At 40.1% G+C, this 17,831-nt stretch overlaps 1 long non-coding RNA gene across 1 annotated transcript in view; it reads left to right on the top strand.

Annotated features, from left to right (window-relative positions):
• Positions 1 to 17,831, top strand: part of LOC130158374 (uncharacterized) — a 95,158-nt gene that overhangs the window by 98 nt on the left and 77,229 nt on the right. The gene's annotated exons all lie outside the window — the stretch shown is intronic.

The raw sequence follows: 17,831 nt of genomic DNA, 5'->3' as shown, positions 1-17,831 counted from the left end.
AGGAATTAACTGAGGTGGTTCATCTCAACCCCAATAGAAAGTAGATCCCATTTTTTTTTATTATTATTATTATTTAAATGAAATTTGTTCAGCTTATCCTGTTTGGTAAACCAGACTTAGGAAAGAAATTTAGCAAAGGCCTAGCTAAAAAGTGAGCCTTGCAGTGCAATGAAGTCTTCAACACACTGGTGCAGCAAGCCTGGTTGTATTTCTTCATGCTCAAACATTTAAAGATCTTTCTTGTTCCCATGTGATTGGTGTTTCTTGCTCCAGTTAGCTATATCTGCAGATTAATTGACCTAGGACCATCACTCATACTATTGTAGAGAAGTTTGTTTTTAAACTTATTTAAACTTGCATAGAAGCATTCTTTTACAGTCAGTCATTTCCATAGATATCAGAAAGCTGACTGAGAAACTATTAGCATCAGGCACTTAAAATAACCTTTCTTCAGTGCACTCATTAAGCCTTCGGTTCCTTTAATTGTATGTATTATATTAGCATGTCAGTGTATGGCTGTGCCCTTCGTTTCTTCATGAACTTTTTGGTAACTCTGTAAATGTTTTTTATTTCCTTGTTCTTCTTGGAATGAAAATACTATGTTGCATAGAAGTGGTATGAAATAGAGTGAAAAGTCTCCTCACATCAAGGAATTGTAGCAGATCCTGCATGCAGTTTGCTTTTCTTTTTCCAAAGGTGTAGCTACTAGGGTGTTCCCTAAGTATTAGGTACTGTTGAACTGGATTGAGCCAAAACAATTGAGGTGGCAAGTGTCTGTTCTTGAAACATACAGTTGAAGGCAAGGAAGCTCCTGAGGGCCAGTTCTACTATCAGTCCTGGAAGGCCTGAGCATCAGAAAGGCTCAGGAGTGCCAGCCCTGAAAGGGGGAGGGCTGGGCATCCTCAGGCACTGCCCAAGTTGTGGAAGGTTCCCCTGTTCATCAGGCTGGAGACCCTTGGCAGGGATCGCTCAGTAGCCCATACAGAAAAGACCCTGGGGTGCACAAAGGGAGGCAGCAGTGCCTTCCATCACAGAGTGGGTCACAGACCTGGGAAAATTAGCTAGCAGTTCAAGGCAGGTCTTTGGCAGCTCAGTCTAATTAGAAACATGGTGTATTGACTTTGCTGTTAGACACCCCAGCTTTTGCCGGTTTAGGGACGTGCTTTTCTCTAGTATCAGTATTGCTCACAGTCTGTTTCTCAAATCTGGGGTTGTTTGCCATCTGTGAGATTACGTATTTATGTAGATAGATTAAATAGCTCACTCTGACACGCTGCTTCCATTTCTATTGTGCTAGTTTATAAATTTACATGGCTACAACATTCTCTAATTCAGTGTTAAGAATAACATCTTTAGACACAGACGTTGGTAATATTAACTCCTGCCTCCCCAAGTACGGCAAGCAACTATTAGTAGCATTAGTATTCTATTAGCAGACATTTCACAGAGAATGAAATTCACTTAAATTAGAGCTGACTGAAAAAGGTAATACATGCATTAAATATTAATACAGTTTTCTCATGAAAATATTCAGAGGACACATCAGAATTGTCATTTAGCTTTCCCTTCTGTTTGTGCAATATCTGTGATCATAATTTTCTTCCATTCATTCCTTATTTAATGAATTGATTATGAATATTTGAAAGTCAAGCTGTGCTGCTCAGTTGTTATTCATCAGAAGTCACACAGTACTTTTTTACATATTTAAGCATTTATGAAGCAGATCCTCACATGTGCCAGTTTAAAATTTTGTTTCCACAAATTCTCTGTGATGCAGCTTTGAAACTTCTGTTTTAAAAAGTTGAACACAAATGACTTCTAAAAGTGATAGGAAGTGTGTTTGCAGGTGAATTCAGCAGCACAGATTCTACCAGATGCAAACGTCCACGTGCAGGACTGACCTAATAAAACAGTTAAGACAGTAACGGAAATGCATCTCTTCCAAAGGAGCTGGTTGTGCTTAAAAGTTGAATTATACTGTTTTTTAGCAAATCCAGGCAGATATTTCTCTCAAATAACTGCACTATCTCAAAAGTGCTATTCATTGCAGCCTCCCTTAGACATCCCTCATATGCCAGTCTCTTTGCAGTGAGTAGTGAGGCAACACAAACAACCAGCTTACACATGCCATTTTTAGATACCTAACGCTGGGTGAAATGCATGTAGCATCTCACATGTTGCACTGGTGGGTTGTTGCATCCCTTGCAACCCAAAAGTGAAGCCAGTTAACTAAACTACTGCTTGACATAGATAAAATTATCAGCACCTGCTTCTCTGTTTTTTTGTGCTAAACTGAAGCTCTTCGGGAGATTATTTATTTATTGTGGTTTTCAAGTTCAAAGGAAGCTGTTTCTGTGTAGTCCCTAATTTAATTCTGTGTGGTACTAAACACTGCTCGCTGCACTTGTTCAGACTATTCCAGCCTCATTATCTAAAAGTATTGGAATGACTTGCAAAATTTGAACCCATGGAAAAAATAGTGTGCTGCTTTTTTTGCCTTTGAAAAAAACCTGAACTTGCTATATATTCAAACTGAGCAACAGGGCTTCTGAAGTGACTAAGCAGCTCCAAATCAAGGTATTTTAAAGTCTTGTAGAGCCTCTCATGGACTCTGGAAGAAGTATCAAATAGTATTTAATCAATGCTGAAAGATATAATGGGAAGTAAGCTCTACAACATCTCAGAATATTATTGCATGAGATTTTCAAGCACTATTATCTTCAGGACCACTTGAAATATTCATGTATTTAGGCAACTGATAATTCTGGAGTGCCTCCCAAAATAATATTGGATTTTTCATTTAAGGCTTTTCAAAGCAGCAGAGTACTCACTCCCAGAATATCCAACATCTATAAGGCAATTTAGGCTAACAACCCAAAAATGGAGGCACTACTAGCCAATATTAAAAATGTAGATCTTAGCTACATTACAAGGAATCTGATGAATTGTAGCACAGCACACACCAAGATGCCAAGCACTGATCTTTTTTTTTTTTTAGAACAGATGTAGCCTCATGCTGTTGAATCTTCATATTCAAATAGACACATGAGAAATGCACAGCATTTAGCACATTCCTTCAGAGCAGCAACTCCAAGGGTGAGTTAAAATAACTAGCATTATTTCTCTGACTGTTAACAAAAATAAATTCATAGTGCATATCTTTGTCTCTCTCAGTACAGTATAACACATAGGGCCTCCCCGCTTGTTTCATTTGAAGAATATGCAGTAAAACGCTTTCATTTGTAGTGTGGGCAATTGCAAGGACTGTTCACCTGCAGATCAGGGATTCTCTGTTCTGTACAAACAAGGCACAAGGACACACTGTCTAAATGGTATGAAGCAGGTAGACACTGTGTTTGAGCTTCACAGTACTGTTCCTTTTAATAAGCATTTCATTTTCTGTACAGCATTGGAATCTGCAACTTGGCTTTAATAATAACACAGAGCTGAAAATGTGACAAGGACTTTACAGACATTAACAAGATGCATCCTCAGTCCCAAAGGGCTTTCAGCTTCACTAGCCAATATAGCAGCTTCAGGATAAGCACTGAAAGAAAGGCAGCAAGCCTGTCATCTATCCTGATCACAACTCTGTTTTATTGAACTCCATATTCTGATTCATTCCTTGTATTTACATTGGGAAATTCTACTAACAATCATTGCAGGGTTTTTTGCTGATTCTGATGCCTTCTTTTAAAGGCAAGCCAATACCAAAGGGCTAGGCAGCTGGTGAACTACAAGGCGATGATAACTCCTCCAGAAATAATGATTTCATAAGCTGCAGAAACAGCGTCAAAGTTCTTTTCAGAAACATGAAAATGTTTAAAAGGGACCATCTTACATTTTTTTCCAGTGAAAAGAAGTCTCTGGCTTTCAGCATTTGACAGCCAAACTGTAACTATTAATCTAATAAATTCCAGTCTCAATCTATTGCAAATCTAGAGGAGACATTGGCTTTTGCAGAATTTATCAACTATTCACAAGTGTTGTTTGCAAAGTTGCGAGGTTGGGCTATGCATCTGCACAGCTATTTGGAGAGAGATAAAGGCAACTTTAAAAAAAAAATACTCTATCTCTCTGCTAGGATATTATTAAATGTTCTGTGGGTGGGTTCTCACCTATCTAAGGTTATTCCATTCCAAAGATTTTACATGTTTTCCTTAAGATACTACTGTTCTTGGAATCACAGAAATGACAGCAGACCACTGTTTTCCTGAATTAAACATACAGCAATGTTTCTCACCTCCCTGTGCCCCTCTTTTCCTTTACATATCTAATTTCTGAAGGCATTTCTTGTAACTTCAAGACTGCTTAATATAACTGGCCAGAGAACAAAAGTTTCATTCTATGATAACTTTAAAGACCTCAAATTCTTTTTGTTCCACTCTGGAACACATAAAATATGGTCTTTGGAAAATATCACAAAACAGAACTGTTGCATTTGTCTATTTTAAATTGGAAGGAAAAAAAAATCACATTTTTTGAGTCACTGGTTTTCCCTTTTCTCTCTGGCTGGAAGTGATCTGCACCAAAGGAATATTCACATTTCAAACTTGTTGAATCTGTACTTCAGAAATTTTTGTGCTTTGAAAATGCAGGCTAATCCATGGAAATATATTTAGTCAGAAATTTCTGGCCATTTCTTTTGTTTCAACATTGGGAAAGGTCTGGTTATGGGGAAGGACTTCTGACATTTGCTGATGAGTTTGCCAATTGTGATACCTCTCTCTCTCTGATTTATTCATCAATTTTTACTGCAAAGTCGTTGTGCCATGGATGACTGTATCACCCTGCTACTTCAGGCAGTCCAGGATTCTTCAGGAAGAGGCCTTCCCTAGAAGTTAACTGGGAAAGTGTTAGCCTACTCATTTGTCCTGGTGTATGCTAGTGTGTGCCACTCCTTATCAGATTAGAAACGAGAAATGAGATTAGAACTTTCTCAGAACTGATAATATTCTGTGATTTCTCTCCTGAATGTGGGTTCTCCAGGTCACATATTTGATTGCCTCACCTGTGCAGCCTCCTGTCTCTGTGTGGGGTCTGTGCACTCCCTGAACGCATCTGAGTGCTGCTGGCTTTGTGATACCACCAGAGCTGTAGGAGAAGGTGTCTTCCTTCTGCTCTTTCTGCCCTCATGTTTTCCGCTCCAAAAGCTGAGCACACCTTGCTCCTTCCAATTCGTCAGATGCCACCCAGTCACACCCAAGCAGCACAAATGGATAATCAGCCACTCATACACGTCAGCTTGCAGAAGGGACCTGTGCTGCTGCTGTCTGCCATTCCCAACCCCAGCAGCAGTCCCAGGACTCAGACTGACAGGGGAGCCAAAGGGTTGACATATTAGCACAGTTGTATTCCGTGTTAAGATATGACCCTGCCTATCCATTTGCCAGCATCTTCATTCTGACCTTTCCATTGCTGGCACATCTCACAGCCCAAAGTAGCTCCCTGGACAGGTGGTTTAAATGCTACTCGCTCATATCTCCACGTGTGGTTGTAAGGCTTTTGTTTGCATGTTTGCTTAGAGCTAACGTTAGAAAAAGCTGGAAAGGCAACTTTTACAATAAATCTTTCTGAATGTATTTACTATGCACAGCAAATTTTAAAACATCTATATAACAAGGTGTGGGAACTTTGCAGTGCTTCCCTAAGACACATAAGCTCTGCCTCAAAATGGTGACATGTATAGGTAAATATATGCTCATAAAACTGCATTGGTGCTCATTGATCCTGTTACGCTAAAAACTTACATGGCAGCCTACTGTGTTTCTGTCCTGGTGGTTGTAATTCTTGCATAATGTGTACCCGTCACCTGACCTCAGTGTTTTAGTCTTGCTTGGAAAAGGGGTGGGAACTTGGCCTCCTTGACGTCAATGGTAAAACCTCCTTTAAGTGCACTGGGAGACTTTCTTGGCCCTTTTATGTAGTCCTAATGAGGGGTTTGTATATGTGTCTTCAGCAAAGCAGGCTTTTGCATCTCTAAAGGGAGCTGTGTTGCAAAGACAGCACAATGAGACACGACCCACTGTAAATTATATAAGGGGACTAAAAGGCAATGGCACAGCGGCTTCTAAAGAGAGGCAAAGTGTGAGGGCTGTTGTACTGAACTTTGTAGCACATATGGGGCTCAGCCCAGGGCCTGACTACACCGCTTTCTCCCTGCTTGTGTGAATGATGTTCATCAGCAGCAGGAGTATCTCATCAGGTCTTTGCTAGGGTCACTGATTTTGGAGAACAAAGTTAATGCAACTCTCAGTTTCCTGAGAGATCCTAAATGGCAGATTTATTGATTGATGTTAATTGTGCAACTTCACAAACTCTATGAACAAATGCAAACCTTTCCTCTGCTGCATAGATAATAATGAAACCAAAAGCTGCTTCTCTAGTGCAGGGTCTTCAGATGCAACAAATGTGTCTTTTGGTTTCAGCTGCGAATGCTGATCTTCCCACCAGGCCCTTTTGCTGCCTAGAACACACTACCCTGCAAGCAAGGCAAAGAATTAGGCAAACATACCTGTGGTAACCAGGTCTGTAACTGCAGGACCTACCTTGCAGACTTGAGAAGAAGCTAACAAATAAAAGCTACAGGAAGCCTCTCATATGGCTAGTGTATCAACATAAATATCTGACATCTTATTTGTCATTGGGTCATATATGGTGTCAATAAGAAGCTGGTCTAAATTACCTAAAAAGTGCAACAGGTTAAGAATTTATAATGTATTCACTGAGAAAAAAAGAAAAGATGCACTTAACTATCCCATGAGAGAGAAAAAAAGAAGGCAACATCTGTGATACCTTCTTTCAAGAAATGGTTTGTACTGTGGTATATGTCAGAAGGGTATTTACCTTTGTCCTATGTTCCATTTTGGATTACAAAAGGAGAAAAATTAGTGCATATTCAAGCACAGGTGATTTCTTTGTGGCAGAACCCAGTCCTATAGAAACACTGAGAACATATGACCAAATTAAAAATGTTTATTCCTACTCTTCGTGTCATTGGAGTTTCTCTAGTATCACTAGAAGAATCCAAGAGTATGTGACAAATATAGTTTAATATGTAGAATATTTTATTGCTGCAGAGACGTATTTTGCTTAGATACATCATTTAACTAAATGGGTAAGCAATTGCATTATGGAAATACTGTGACTGAATGGCTACAGATACTCACTATGTTCACTGCTTCATCTTCAGATATCTATGTGCAATTTAACTCCAAGACCTTTCAAGCTGGACAGAACAAAAGCCATTACTTGGAGGCACTGCCAAAGGGAACTGTGGAGCCCTAAGATGTTGTAACCGTACCTTGAGGTCCTCGAGCTTTAGCTGCAGAAAATGGAATTCAGCTCAGAGGCAAAGGCAAATGTGTGTGGAAGTGCACAGGCTCTGTAGTTTGCACCAGGCCCTCTCTAAAGAGGTTTACTGTAAGAGACAACAGAACCCATGACAGCAAGATATCAAAGTTCTCCCTCGCATACAGGCAAATGACCACAAACTTTCCTTTTACACCTTTAATATTAGGTAATAAAAAGCAATCATGAAATAATCTTAAATAGATCCCACTGAGGGGTTTTCCTAATGCAGAGCCCATGCCCTATGGACACACTTTGTCAGTGCAGCCAGTATTTGCAAAAGTCCTGGTCTCACTCCAAAGGAGGGGCATTTGTGGGGAAGAGCTGGAGAGGCAGTGAGGGCTCAGGGCCTGTCTACATGGCCACAGCCAGAAGCAACTCAGGATTCACTGCCTAGTCTGAGCACCAAGCGAATATGAGGTCTAAAGGCATCCTTCAGTTAATCTTACACCGAGCCACATATCTTTCAGTCTGTAGTGGTTACCTTAAGAGAACTGAGGCTGAAGGGGCAAACTTATTTTTTCATCTAGGAATTTTTATCCCAGTCTTGACAGATAAAACCTCATAGTTATGGGCTTACTAGCTGCTTGTTTTAAAAGAGCTTCTGGAACTTTTAAAAGATGTGATTGTTTCCCAGAATTGTTAAAAAAAGCTTTGTAGACTACAAAACACAGTTCTGCATTGCATAAGGCTGGAGGTAGCCACCACAGGTACTTCAGCTAGCTGGGAGATGAAAGACCTAGCTCACAGCAGCAGTCAGCACTACAAAGGGTTGCTCCAAATTTAACAGAATAGAAAATATAAGACAAATATAAATAGAACCAAAATCTAGCTATCAGTAGTATGTGAGGATGATTGCTCAACTGATTATGAAACCCTGTAACTTTTTAACCTCATAACTTGCTTCATAAAGACTTGGGGGGGGGGGGGAATTCTGTTTTCAGAAATCAGTTTTGCTGAATGTTTTTGTACAGTGTGTGTTAAAAGCCAAAAATATTGACAGGCATCACTGGGGTGAGGCAGAGTACCAAAAAATACTGCAGGAAATAAATACTTGGAAGATGATGGAAAATATATTTGGGCCAATTTGCTTTTTATTTATACTAGAAAATTTAGGCGTTAACTCCAATCAATACTGGCATTAGAATTATAAAGACAGAAAACTAACGGGAGAGAAATTAATTGATTGAAGCTTTTAAGCCTGCTTTTCCTGATGCAGGAAGGTAAAAAGAGAACAAGTTTCAGAAACAAAAATAGAAATATGAAATTATAATATAAATTAAAATCCAGAGAAGATTGGCCAGAAACATGCTAGACTTAAATGAGCATTAAAACAGCACCAGCTTGTTCCTGGGGATCTCATGCTATTTATTGCATGGTTTGCTAATGAAAGGTGCCAGACTCACTCTTCTTACTGTATAACAACACACCAAGGGGTTCTGGATAGAATACAGGATGATACTAGGGTGTCTCAGAAGCACAGGCAAAGCCAAATAATGCCATCTGGTAGCCAGGTTTTAGTGAATAAACGCAAAAGCTGGTGGAAGGTTATGACAAGCACACCAAAGCTTAATAATGCAGAGACATTAATCCTTTCTCCCCTGCCTGATTACCCCAGCAGAAAGTCTGCACCAGCCTGTTCTCTGTAAATGATTCAATTTACCTTTTTTTTTTCTCCTGGGCATGTTTGTACAGCATTTAGCATGTTTTCAGCATTGCCCAAATAATAAATCAGCAACCAAATAGAAAAAATAAAATCTATTACCTCAAACTCTTATCTTCCCAAGGTACAATCTGTGCCTAAAATTGATTTTATGCAGGCAAACAGTACTCTTAAGAAAAAAAAAACAAACAACCAAAACCAAAGAAGAGTCATCTTCAAGAAGTTTCGCCATGTATAATATGGCATAAAAAGGTGTGGTTTTCATCATGGTCACTTGGTGCAGTTGACTTCTCATGTCTGCAGGATTATCAAAAAGTTTTACCTATGTCTTTGCAGTCTGACATGCCTGAAGGCCAGTGGAAAGGCAGGAGTACTTGCAGATCCCTGCTCCCAGAAGATACTAGCTAAGTGCTTTGAATCCTAGCATCCTTCATGCCCTTTCCTGGGTTCACTCCCCATCACCAAAGGTTCTTCATAGCGTCAAGATCAGGGCGAAGATAGTTTGTGCAGATCCCTATCCTACTTTAAGGGTATCATCATCCTAGGTACCTGACCTAGGAGGGTTAGGACTGGGTTTTCTTCCAAGGGAGCTGTGGGAGAACAAAATTTGTTTGACCCATGCAAATAGTACAGAATGTTAGCTGTGATAAAGGATCTATTAGCTGTCTTGCTCCAAACCATCCGCACCATGCAGGGCTCACCCTAAGCATATGGTTCCTGTGCTGCTATAGAAAGCCCACAATCCCTTCCCCCTTTGCATTCGAGCCATCTTGCTTCCCTTGCACTGGCCATATGCCACTTTCCAAGCTGCCCCTCTGCTCCCAGCTGCCATTTGGCTGGTAAGTGCTGTCTGCAAGCTGCCTGATGTGCATAGCCAGGGCAGGGACTAACCTGAGCTGAAAGGCAGGCGATCCTCCGAGAAACAGCTCATCCTCCAGGGATAGAGAGTCATGGTGAGCCAGTCTGTGTTTTGGGAAGAATAAAAGCATGTTTTAACTTGTACTGGGAATTCATGAAAAAAAATGACCATGCTGCAGGTTGAAGAGCTGTTCTGGTCTCTGTTAATGAGCAGATAAGATGCAGTGGTTTTAGATGGAAACCTAAATTCATAGTGGTTGGCTCTGAAACTGGCTGTAGTCTGTGCCAGAGAGAGCTCTGTCTCCGGAGATGCCCACATGTTGTTCTCCGTCAAAGGCTGCTATACCACCTCCATCAATGGCAGCTGGAGAAGGAGACTGAGCCTCGAAGGGAACAACTATGTTCTCAAGATTCACCCCTTTGGAGCATAAACCTAGCGTATGTAAGAAATGCAGAACCCTAGCAAAGACACAGTCCGCTGCGCTTTTTTTAAGGATCAAACTGTCCTTGTCCTAGTGAACTCTTTGGTAGATGTGGAGGCATCAAAGCTAGTGAACAGGCTGTAAAATCACAAAATGAAAAACTGGAAGACAGATTACGAATTCTTCAGCGTGCAGAGGTGCCTACCTATGGCAAGCTTATGACCCTTGCCTCTACAGCTTGTAGAAGCCTGAACAAATAAATATAAATTGTCCACAGTACTCACAGAGCAAAGAATATAGGAAATGGAATGGTGCTATATGTACTAAGATAGTCATAAGTCCTTTAATTGTCTCCTCTGGCTTGCTGGATAATGTCCTTACGAATACTTGTAATTAATAGTAAGATCTGAGCTGAATATTTCCTACTAACAGAAAATCACTTTGAGCTAGGCCCTGTTTTTTTTAAAGGAAATGCTGGGGCACCTGCATGGAGCATGTGTGCTCAACCTGGGGACATGCAGTGGGCAGAGCAAGCCAGGTGAGCGCCCAGCCCAAGGGCTGAGGGTCCAATTTTGGCCTCTGCCTGTGGCTGTGAGCTAGCCCTCACTTTGGCCACTCACCCTGAAGGCTCAGGGTGCTTGGCAGGGTTCAGTGCCTGCACTGCTCTGCTAACAGGTGCTAACAGGGCTCACACTTGACATGCTGGAAAGTTCATCAGCAAGGTCTGAAATTCTGTGTATGGAGGTAAGACACTGGGAAAAGGGAACTCTAGAATATGAAACTAACAATTTCATACAAAATATGTCCTTTCAGCCAGCAGCTCACTGAGCCAGTGTCCATGTCCATTGATGCTTATTAATGCAATCCTCCAGGTTAGGCAAGCACAAAATAACTTTCTTTCTGCATCAGTTTGCCAGGCTTATTTACAGCAAAAAGTACTGTTGCAGCTTCTTGCAGGTTGTAGTTGTTGCTTGAGAAGTCACTTCAAATGAGAAACATCCTCAGCATTTTAGCGTTTTTCACTTTGGGAAAATTTTACAGAGAAACACCCAAGCAATGCCACCTTTGGACCTTTCAGCTAATTCAACTAGAACATCATTCCTCTTTAAGGTAGCCACCCCAGTTGCCATTCAAAGGCCAAGGGATGTAAGGTTGAAAACTCAGTTTTAGTTGATCACATGGAGCAGCTAGCTGAATGCTGAATAAAAGCTCAGATGTAGAAGGCTGAGGAGCATGAAGCAGGCTTTGGTTTGAAAAAGCCTAGGTCAGATTTCAAGAGGTGGTACCATAGTGTTTGACTTGGAAATCATGCAACACTGAACAGAAACAGAATAGAAACCTCTCTCAGAAAACATATATCATTCAAATATTTCCGGCATTTTTATTGATAACCTGTAAATACAAATAAGCTTGGTCTGGAGTGTCTTAAGGTATTCAGTAGGTGCTGACTCCGTTGTTTTCCAGAGGAACTGCTCTGAGGTATGCAGAAGGATGTTGAACATAACTATCATTCTCATCAGGGAAAAAATGTGTTATTTCCAACCAACCCAAGGTACTTCCATATCATGGAAGACTTACTGGACATGCCATGTCAACCTATGGAAAGCCCCTCATTTTCTCCCAGAATAGTAGAGGCACTCCTGCATTGGTAAGTTTCCTTGGCACATATTTTTTAATCCACCTAGCACAATATATGTAAATCTGCCCAGCTTAGGATATTCTTCCTCCCCTTCATACTTACATATTCTCTATGCTAGCTAATGTTCAAACCAGGAGTGCTCCTGCAGTGGTCTGTTTGTCAGTAAGCTAAGCTCCACAGTCTAAACTCCTTTAGGTTCACAAGATAAGTACTTTCACCCCTCTGTTCTGTCTTTGGGCCTCCATCCAGCTTGCCTTGTTCTTTCGTGCTTATTTCATCTGACTGTCTTAAACAAGTGTGACGGAGACTCTTGACATTATTGCCCAGTGCCCTGGTCACGCGTTGCTCTGAAAACACTGAAGCAGAAATCAGATGGTCAAGGTGCCTTTAGCTCTGCAGAAACTCTGGAGCCCTCCAGGAAATATTTCAGTGAAGTTGAGGTGACGGGTGGAAAAAGGCATCGAGGCTGGGGAGGGAAGAAAGACATAATTTTTGTTATTTTAAACACATAGACTTGTCTTGATTCATAATGGGAATTTGGGTGGGACTCACAGCTGGGAGGACAGAGGGAGAGGCTTATTTTTATTACGAAAATGTGCTAATTGTGGCTTAAAGCAGAGAGAGAGCGTGGGACAGCATATGATGGGGAAGCCACCTGTAGCGGAGGTGGGGAAGGAAGACAGAAAGGGCAAAAGGATACTACGTTTTTCATATCTGTTAATTGAAAATATACCTATTTCTTCTCTAGTGACTGAACACCAGCTAGCCAAGTAGCCTCAGAGCATGGAGTAACCCAGATGCAGCTCTGCTTCTGGCAATAGCCTTTATGGCTTGGTTCTAGCACTTTTTATTTAGACTTGTGTGAACAATTGGGTTTGGGTGGAATGAGATGTTTCAGTTGACCCAAAACTGACATTTGTTTTCACTCAGTCTTCTAAAAAGCATATTCTTTCCCTTTCAGGCATCAATTTGTATTATATTTGTGTTTGTTTAAAGCCGAGTAGTGGAAATGTAGAGAGGCATCATTTATACATGGAAGAAATTAGAGAAAGTTCTCTTTTTTTCTCAGCAATGAAAAATCCAAGAATGTCCACATCACTCTCCCATGCTGTAAGAGAACCCTCTTTGAGCCCTGTACTTTCCGAGAAACTTTTAATCCCTGGACTATGGGCGATTCTGAGTGGCAGCATATCTGGCCAGGTCTCTGTAGTAAATGCCTGACTATGTATAGGTATTGATGCTGATATGACGTCAGACATCCAGTTGCTCCGCATGTTGGGTAAATGTCTAAATGTTCTTTTTCTCAATGGCTATGATGGAGCTCTATCCAAAATAGAATCGTTTCATCAGGATAGACCCATAACATGGTGTTAATTAATCTCAAACTATTTGGCAGATTTAATTCAGGCAGCAACTCAAAGAGCATTATTTGAATTAATATACTAATTACTGCTGGTCTGAGGTTTTTGGAGCCTTATTTATTTTTATTAATACCCAGAACGTAAATGTGGGTCACTAGTACAATGTTATCTGGGGGCCTTAGATGCAGTCTTGTCAAGATGTACTGGAGGGGTTCTACCAGCAGTGCCAGGAGATACATCTTGTTCTGCAGTAAACCTATAAACTTCAATGGGCCCAGTACCTCTTCTGAAATAGTAAAAGCTCCACTGCTTCTGGTTACTATTCTAGTTTCCTCTTAACCTAAATGATTCAGCACTGCTCCTCTGGAAATGGCTTTTGGGCCAGTGACCCTCAAGAGGAAATACAGTAGAGTTTTCTTTTTGTTTTGTTTTGTTTCTTTTAAGTCTTGTGGGCAGCTAAAAAAGCAGATGATCTCAAAATTCCCACTGAGTATCTTTTGCTTTCACCTTTGAAAAATCCTGCTGTGATCCTAACTGTATTTTTTGGTGTCTAATACATTTGAAATCTGCTCCTAAAATACTTATTCCTTTATGCAGCAAAGTGCAATATTTTAGGCCTGGCTGAATAAGATAAAGGCACATTAAGGAGCAGATGAAAAGTAAAACTTGGGTTGCTACTTTCTCAGTTCCAAGAACCAAGAGGGAGTCTTGGTGAGAGGGGAAAGAAGGAAAGGAAAAAGGTTAGGGATATATTGATACACCCTGAGTCTATGGCCAAGTTTTTCTAACTCTCCCACTCCAACAAGTTCTCATTGTCTAGTGCTTTGAGTTATAATTAACCACAACCTGACTGCTCTATTCTGGTTATCCAGTAAGTGCACTGAACAGCCTCTGATAACACTGATAACTTGCCTATGTCTACTGTGGTAATGTCAGTATGAAAAGTGCTACCTAAAAATCAAACTCTTCTCTAGCTCTTCTACCCCTGTTTGTCATGAAAACACAGTGAGCAGATAGATATAGCTAGGTTTAATACATGAAGTCTCAAAGACAAAACATTTTTCTTAGGCACCATGAAATGTTCTGCTAATATTTTTGTTATTCACACCCAAAAATTGGCCAGGAGGTGTTCTTGAGAAGAGCTTTACAGTGAGCTTCATTGAGCTCTGCAGAGAAAAAAAAGCTCCTAAGGGACCATGCATGAAGCAATATAGAGGGTGAGTCAATTAGAAAATCATCTGTGTCATCTGATGCAGGAAGTTCTGTGGCTGGTATATATACTACAGTTTTCCCATAAATAGAAGTGAGGAAATTGTTGCTCTAAAACTTGAATGTGTAGCTAATTTGAGCGTGATCTCACAGAGGGTTGTTGTGGAGTTCTTATTTGTTATTATTTGGTGATTAAGCATAGCTTGTACATCTGAAACTCTTTGTCTATTCATTCCACTTTTAGACTTGTAGCAGCAGATGCCATACCAATTCACAACAGAAGATGATTCAAGCAGAGATTTCTCTCTATTTTGGGGATTTGCAAAGGCTTCCTCAGCTCTCATAATTCTGCCTATTAATTCCTTGACTGCTGTCATAAATCTTGTTTTTTGATAACCACTCATTAGCCCACACAAGCTACATGCAGCCCTTGGCAGAGCTCGAGACCCATCTTCTATACAGCAAATAGAAAACAACAGAGTTTCTGGATCCTTCACTGGAAACTGAAGCCTAATGCAAGCTATACTTTGCTTTCCACTGCCCAGAAAAAAAAAAAAAGGGTTGATGCTTGGATTTCCTAGGCTCAGCTCTCTTTTTTCAGTTTGGCTGCAGTTTACCCTGATGTACTTCCATTTCACTTAATGAGAGTTACTGTTTTCCAGTGAATAGAGAATCATTAATCATACATTGTATCTTCAAACAAAATCCACAGACACTTTTCTTATTCTAAAGGAAAACCCTCCCTCCTCCTCTGAAATATTTCACAAAAGGTTTCCCACTACTCGGAGACTAACCAGTGACTGGAAATCAGTGTCTCCAAAGGCTATGGACTCAAAAAAAAAAAATAATTAGACTTCCACCAGCTGCTTAAGTTAAAAGTGATGTAACTGTTGAAATTTGTGCTTCCATACATGCAAACAAGATAAGCAGTGGTCAGGAAGAAATTTTACATAAGTACCAAATCATTTGATGTACTTAATTAAGAATTTTTAGTCAAGAAAACATACATATAAAAACTATTTTCCAGCATGAATAAATGTTAGAAGTTTGGTCTTCAGTGTATAAACTGTAGCAAACATACAGAACCTGGTAGGAATTTATGACGTTATGTCATTTCAAATTGTAATGCATGTATGATGCAAATATGGTTAACTGGGAATAGTAATAGCATCAGTAAAGGCCAGCTCTTTTAGACTACTGAAAAGCAAGTGCTAACCTACTTGTCTAGTACTTTGCAATCAAAATTTCAACAGCAAAACTGCACAATCTTTCTGGAATCTTGACAACACAATGAACTTATAAATATATATCTATTCAGAGAGAAAACAAAAATTGGATTCTGTAAGTCCTTATATCCCTGAAAGTTCCTAAGTCTCAAAGACGCTGTCCAAAAGGATTGATTTAAAAGGGGCACACAGTGAGCAAGGCCTTCATTGTCAAGCTGCAAGTGAACTAGTTGCATACTACCAGTTATAGGCTATTGCCAGTTTTCCCATTCACTGTGACAAGGAACATGCTTTGGTTTGGATACTTCTCATCTGGGCCACAGACATATTCTCTCTTCCACTGATATTAATGTATGTAGTTAAATTATTTGTATAGCACCAAAATTTTTAACAAAGATGATGCTCAGAATGAAATCATATAATGACTTCTTCCCCAAAAAGTGCTGAGGGTGGCTTTGAGGATTTCCAGACCAGGTATCAAATGATGTTTATGTACACATACCCCAGTGAGCCACTTGGAAATCCAAGCCTTGACAATAAAAGACCACCTTTCACCCTTTTCTTTTAGGTCAAGTGAAAGTACTGCCGAAAGTATTGGAGAACAACCTGTTTTCTCAATAGAGATTACACAACCCCCTTCCTTCCTAAGACATTTTTCATGCCTTCGATTTTATGATTGACAAAATAATGACAGCTGCATCCTTTCTAATTTCTTAAAAGAACGCAGCTAACACTACCCAGAAGGACAAACCGCCAAGGTTGAGGGGAGCTGGGAAGGGAAAGAGCTTGCATGGTTCAGGAAAACAAGTGGCGTAAAAGCTTCCTGAAAACATTGAACTAAAATATAATTACTAAAACAGCTTTGAAAGGGGGGAGTTAAATTACTGACTGTGGCTGTGATCATTCTCCCTAGTTTAAATTACTCTGGTATAAATTAAATGAAATAGGACTTGGACTTTGCTAATTAACTACCCTACCCACAGGTGATCACAATATGTGCCACGTAAAATCCCTGCAAAAGCAAAATTTATACACCTAGAAATGACAAGTGTGCATATTAAAACCATTTTTGCAGTTTACAGGAACAGCAAAGACCTTTGATAGCTAACCAGGAAAATTATAGGGGGCAGGGGGTGGTGGTGGGGGTGGTGGAGGGTTGTGGAGGAAATCTTGCATACATTTAGAAGTAATGATTTAGACAACATTTCCCTTGAATTAGTTCATTTTAAAAGAGAACAAAGGGGTTGTCCTGCTGGGTAGCTTTTCAGCAGGGATGCCCTGACTGCCTTATTTCAGATCTGCAACATTATGTGGTTTCAATTAGTGGTAGCACTTGCAAAACTAGTAACACAGACATTTTGGCAAGCAATCTGACTCCAAGGCGGTGAAGGGTACTTAAGATCTATTCAGGGATGGGTGGAGAAATACAGTATATTTGAAACAGCGTTGATCATTTGCCATAATGGTGTCACTTCTCAAAACCTGACTGTATGTTTCTAGGCTTGGCTTCTCATTTCTTCTTTGCCTTCCTGTTTAGAATTTGCCTTCCACTTACCTAGTTATCCCTATTTCCTGTCTCTTTTGTCACCTGGCTACCTACTAGGCCCTAACTTAAGTTTTTCTTCAGAATTTTAGGGCAGCCAAGTGTCCTAGCTAAACATGCTCAAAATACTGTAGTACTCACAATGCTTAACATTTACAGAGGTCCTCTTCATCTTCAAAGTCCTTTGCAAACACTAGTTACAATAAGAACAATCCTGCATTGTCAGGGACTGACTGGTTTAATAGTCTGTCCATCCCCTTAATGTTGTGAAGCAATTACTAAAATATCCTTTTAAGACAAATATTAATTCTTTTAACTTTGCTGTCAGGAAAGCTGACTTCTGTTGCTGTTTCACATCAATGTGAGTGCCTCTTGTAATACATCTGCTGGTAGCAAAAAGCCTGTGCATGATTCAACAAAGTTTCCCAGTCCTACTTATCCTAGCTATCTTGATAGGCAGGTGACATTTTGATGAGCAAAATAACAAATGTCACTGCTGTGGTGATAGACACATACAATATTCCAAATATCCACTGAAAGAGAAGTGTTTAATACAGGAA

Source organism: Falco biarmicus, chromosome 13 (genome assembly GCF_023638135.1).
Source record: "Falco biarmicus isolate bFalBia1 chromosome 13, bFalBia1.pri, whole genome shotgun sequence".
In the NCBI taxonomy this organism is placed as follows: Eukaryota; Metazoa; Chordata; class Aves; order Falconiformes; family Falconidae; genus Falco; species Falco biarmicus.
The sequence above is the reverse complement of the archived record's forward strand: the minus strand, read 5'-3'. Positions and strand labels throughout refer to the sequence as shown.